This window comes from Aplidium turbinatum, chromosome 3 (genome assembly GCF_918807975.1).
Source record: "Aplidium turbinatum chromosome 3, kaAplTurb1.1, whole genome shotgun sequence".
NCBI classification, from domain to species: domain Eukaryota; kingdom Metazoa; phylum Chordata; class Ascidiacea; order Aplousobranchia; family Polyclinidae; genus Aplidium; species Aplidium turbinatum.
In genome coordinates, this window is record NC_137474.1 from 43,032,642 (window position 1) to 43,038,386 (window position 5,745).

The following is a 5,745-nucleotide window of genomic DNA, read 5'->3' on the forward strand; positions in this document are numbered from 1 at the left end:
ATATTAAGCAAACCATATATAATTAAACACCTGGAACAGTTTGCCAAAAAGTTTGTGCACTACCATGGAGAATCTCTAACACCTAGTAGCCAAAATGATTACAGGGATATTTAGATATCCCTGAATAATTAGATAATAGGATTCATTTGTTGGAAAAGATCTGCCTCGACTTCCCATCCATGTTGCAGAACAGTTTATAGACATAACGACAGAAGCAGCAAATCGTATTTCTTTTGCGTCCTTCAAAGACAAACACTCCAAAGATTCTGCAAACATCCACTTTTGGGCTTCCATATACAAAGTGTATCTCACAGTTTCAAATTTAGTGATTCAAAAACAGATTCCATTTGCAACAGCTTGCAAATGGAATCTGTTTCTGTTGAGACTGGATTTAGCGCCATGTGTGCATTGAAAACTAAACAACAAAACCGGCTGGAAGTTAAAACCGACATGCGGCTATGCCTAAGCAAAATAACGCCTCGATTTCAAAAACTCACTGACAGCAAACCAGCACAGCTATCTCATTAGTGATTTGATAAACATATTATTTTTGGAAAAAGTTACTGCTTTTGTAGTGCTGTTTGTTTGCAACACAATCTTGTATGGCTTTTAAAATACTACGACAATTTGCTTGGGTCGCAAGATTTTACCAAACTGAATTTTTTGTAAAAATGGGTCGCCTTAAAAACGAGTTGGGAACCACTGAATTAGAGGATGCTACTTGAATTACTGTCTCATTAGCAAAACGTTGCTCGCCAAGATTCTGCCACTTTTCCCCGTTCGTTTGGTGATGGACAATCGTTTATTTTAGCTGGAACTTACCTTTGTGGTCGAAACATGTTAATGACAAGAATGACAGAAAAATGCCAAAATCATTTTTTGATAATGATTTAGTCTGAAAACGCTTTTTTCGTGGCTTTGAATGCATTGTTTCTTTCTATAAAATTGTATCGAAATGTGACAGTACGTTTTCGAAACGAGCATTAAACATTATTTTTGAACAAGTATGCTTGTCAGAGAAAACACTCCATTTTTCTTGTGTTGATTAAAAAACATTCTTAAACAAGTTATTCGAATTAGGAATAGTCAGACAAAATGTTTGTGGTTAGGTATTTGTGCTGACAACATAAATTTGATTTTTGTAACTGTTTGCCAAGTTTAAACTAACCATAACTAATGATTGGAAACTCCAAACTTTAATTAAAATAAAAGAAAAAAAATGCTTCACATGAAAACAAAAATATTCAAGCTGTACGTCTATAATGCCAAACTGAGACAGCAAAAGTATTGCAGCAAATTTTCGTTTTTGCTCAGTTTGGATTGTTGTGTCTAACACAGACATGGGCAAACTACGGCCCGCGGGCCAAATCCGGCCCGCCGGCTCTTGTATTCTGGCCCGCCGGATGTTATCGACATGTTGCAAGTTTTATTATTGTGAAGTTTCAATAGGAGGATTAGATACCTCTTGTCTCTAAATAGCGATACAATGTAGAATGTAGAGCATTATGATGTCACAGGTACATTTGTGCGTCGCTTGACGCAACAGTGCTTTCTGCTTTTAACCAGTAATGTCTCGTTCTGTTGCTCAACACAACAAACAGTTTACCAGCTTCATTTTTTTAAAAAAATGAGGCTGGTAAACTGTTTGTTGTGTTGAGCAACAGAACGAGACTATAGATAAGAGACAGTCAACCGCTTCAAGTGGACAGTTTGCTGGGAGGTTCACTAAAAACAGAAAGTTTTATTAGTCAATTTAACCAGTAATGTACCATATTTCTTAGTTTAGTGTTTTTATCAACAGTTTCGTCAGTGTGGAATGCTAAGCGAAATAGACATTGCTAAGTTGTTAATAAATTATATTGTTAAAATGAGTGCAGCGAAGAAGCGTAAAGTCGATAGTGAGCGCAGAGTGTTCAAAAAGGAGTGGACGACGAAATACTTTTTTACCGAAGTGGGATCAACTGCGGTATGCCTTATTTGCCAAAAAAACGTTGCTGTTTTGAAAGAATACAACATCCGCCGCCATTTTGACACCAATCATGCAAACCATCATAGCAGCCTGTCAACTCAGCAAAGAAAGGACGTTTCTCAGAGATTAGTGGCAAATTTTCGGATTCAGCAAAGCACTCTTTTTCAGCAGAGTGCAGTTTCTGAGTCAATCACCAAGGCAAGTTTTTTACTGGCTTTCAAAATAGCACAAGCAAGCAAACCATTTTCCGATGGAGAATTTATCAAGCAGTGCATGGTAGAGACAGCAAGTCTCTTGTGTCCAGATGCAAAAAGCAAATATGAACAAATCAGTTTATCACGCAGAACTGTAACTCGCCGTATAGAACAAATTGATGAGCACTTAGCTAACGAGTTGAAAGGAAAAGCAGATTCTTTTGTATTTTATTCGTTAGCGCTGGACGAAAGTAATGACGTAAGAGACACGGCACAGCTTTTGATTTTCGTCAGAGGAATTAATGACAAGTTTGAGATAATAGAAGAACTTTTAGCAATGGAGTCGTTAAAAGGGACTACTCGAGGAGAGGACCTTTTTCTTAAAGTCACTAGTGTGATCGACAGGTTTAAATTACCATGGAACAAACTTACGAATGTCACCACTGATGGATCACCAAATTTGACAGGAAAAAATGTTGGACTGCTAAAAAGACTTCAAGATAAGATGAATGAGGAAAATGCTGGGGTGGATATAACTTTTTTGCACTGCATTATCCATCAGGAAGCCCTGTGTAAATCTGTACTGCAGCTCAATCATGTAGTGAAGGCAGTAGTAAAACTGATCAACTACATAAAAGGGAGAGGACTTCACCATCGCCAATTTATCAAGTTTCTTGAGGAAATTGATTCTGATCACCAGGACTTGCTTTATCATTCTCATGTGCGCTGGTTAAGCTTGGGTAAAGCATGTAAACGAGTCTGGAACCTTAAAGAGGCAATTACCTCATTTTTGAAGTCAATCGGGAAAGCTGATGAATTTCCTGAGCTGGAGGACAGAGATTGGCTCTGTGATTTTGCTTTTTCTGTCGATATATTAACACATATGAATGAGCTGAATGCAAAGCTGCAAGGGAAAGAACTCTTCGCTCACGATATGTACACAAGCGTTACGGCTTTCAAATCAAAATTGGCTTTATTCTCAGCACAAATGTCCAACAATTCTTTTGTTCATTTCCCCACATTACTGACGATGAAAGAAGCCCCTAAACATGCAAATAAATACAGCAAATCACTAAATGATTTGCACCACGAATTTTGCCGTAGATTTCTTGATTTCGAAAAACTCCAAAAACCATTTCAGATTATTTCGGCTCCACTTTCACAAGTCGCTGCAACAGCACCACAAGAACTGCAGTTGGAATTGATCGATCTTCAGAGTGACTACGTTTTAAAGGAGAAATTCGAAGCCCTGAAGCTAAATGAGTTTTACGCATCGCTAAGCAACACCAGATTTCCAGAAATTCGAAAGGTGGCACAAAAAATGCTGGTATTGTTTGGTTCCACATATATTTGTGAACAGACGTTCAGCTTGATGAATTTTAACAAATCTAGCCACAGGTCTCAGCTGAGTGATGCGCACCTCAAATCTATCCTGACTATCGCCACAACCAAAATGATGCCAAATTTCGATGCTTTGGCAAAAAATAAAGCTTGACAATCCTGTCAGACGTCGTATTTAAATTCGATTTTGTTTTTTGGTTGTATTTTTCAGTTATTTGTTAATTTAATCTTCCGTTTTTTTTGTCCCTTTGTTATTCGTGTGACAAACTATATGTAAGTGGCGGCTCGATCACTTGGCCCGCCAGTCTAAGAACAAAATAATTTTGGCCCCTAATTCAAAAAGTGTGCCCACCCCTGGTCTAACACAATCTTCTATGTTGTATTTTTTTTTACTGTTACGCATTTTTTCTCGTATCCAAGCTTTCGTCGAGTGCTTGTAGATTTATATCAAGTTGATAGGAAGACACTTTTTGTGCCCACCTTCAAGTAGGTCTTTATATGTCCTTCCAAGGGCACAGCCACATACATTACAGCGGTGTCGAACCGGCGCCCTTTCGAGCGTCAGACCAAGTCTCTTACCATTTATCTATGCACTATGCAGTAAACATTCCAGTAATCAGTATAGTAAGAATTAATATGTAGTACGGTTTGCCAGAGGAATTTTTTTTAAATGTCAAATTCTCTTACATGACATTCAATTACTGTCCACCGATTTATCTTCTCTTTACTGCAAGTTTATCAATCAGTCTGATCAACTTGATCACCACTTCAGATCTACTTATAAATATTGAGAGAAACAATGTGAGAAGTCATTTAAATGACGAAGGTGGAAATATGAAAACAAATTCTGTGTAAAACGTACTTCCATGCATTATTGACGTTTCCTTGTGAAGTCATGGCCCCGATGTGTTATTTGCATACTTCTGCAGTACCTCGAGAAGATTATTCCATTTTCAACCTTTTATTCTTTTCAACTGACACAGTTTGCACATCCTTGGATACCTTGCTTTGGCATGTGTTTTCACAAAACCTACCAAAACTGAATGGTTGACGAACACATCCCAAGAAAACGTTTGATACATTCATTAAAATGAACATAAAGTACTGCATTTAGGCCTGTTTATGGAGAAGAACATTTTAACATTACTTTCCGCACGAGTAATTGTTCAGTCTTTCACTAAAAGTCAAGTGAAACTTTCGACAATTCAGTTTCGTTTGTAGTAGGAATTTAGCTGTGGGCCTACATATTGCGACTGAAGTAAACCAGGTATTACTTTCTATTGCAATCTGGACTGTATCGCTAGAATCAAGCCTTCTCCATGTTCAATGCTCAGACATTGCTGACTGGCCATTGTTGTTTTAATGTTAAAACCCACAAAAATAACACCAACTTATATCACCTAAATAATTTATTGCCATGATATTTCAGCTGAAAAGATTAATGTCTGACTGAAGATATTGAATACCCAACTTGCGTCAATTGACGCACCTAGTCGTTCTATTGATAACTGTAAAAACTACCAAACACCACAAATACATCCACTGGTTTATTATTCTCCATTATCTCCAATAGTTAAAACAAGTGACCAGGGTAGTATTATAATCATAGAAAACTGCTTCATGCCTTTGAAGACAGTAGCATGGCACTTTTTGATGCTTTGCATATAAACAAAATCTGCTTTCTGATTTGCTAAAGTTTAATTTTTCCTGTTGGGAGGATAACATACAAAGTTATACCGATGACTCGAAACGCTTTTGACGCAACAATGGCTTGGATGCAATCATCATAATTAAGAACAAAACATTTCAGGAGAGCAAGGAGCCAAAGGGGACCAAGCTGGACAATGCGATGATTGCAGAGAAACGATTGAAAGACTTGAACGAAAACTTGCTGAGTTGGAAAGGAATTTTAACCAAAAATTAGGTGAGAATTTTTGTTTTTGAGAAAAGTTTTTTTGCATTTTTCATGTAGTGTGCATTCACCAACGTGCTTGTAAAAATTTAAGCATTAATGCATGACATGGCTTACTACATATGATGCATCAACAAAAATTTATTCAAAGATTCATTTAAAACAGCATGTGGTTTGCATTAGGAAATGTACACGTTAACTCTGTTTTGTCGGTAAATCTAAATTTTTGAGTATATTTGCTGCATTCGCAAGTAAAAGTTGTATTATTGTAACTTGAAACTTCAGTAAGTTTTCAACAGAGTCAAACAAGTAAAAAAATTCTTCAGACA

The 5,745-nt window shown here is 37.0% G+C and overlaps 1 pseudogene; it reads left to right on the forward strand.

Moving 5' to 3' along the window:
* Nucleotides 1-1,867: 1,867 nt before the first annotated feature.
* On the forward strand, nucleotides 1,868-3,658 carry LOC145766835 (general transcription factor II-I repeat domain-containing protein 2 pseudogene; annotated as a pseudogene).
* Nucleotides 3,659-5,745: the final 2,087 nt, after the last annotated feature.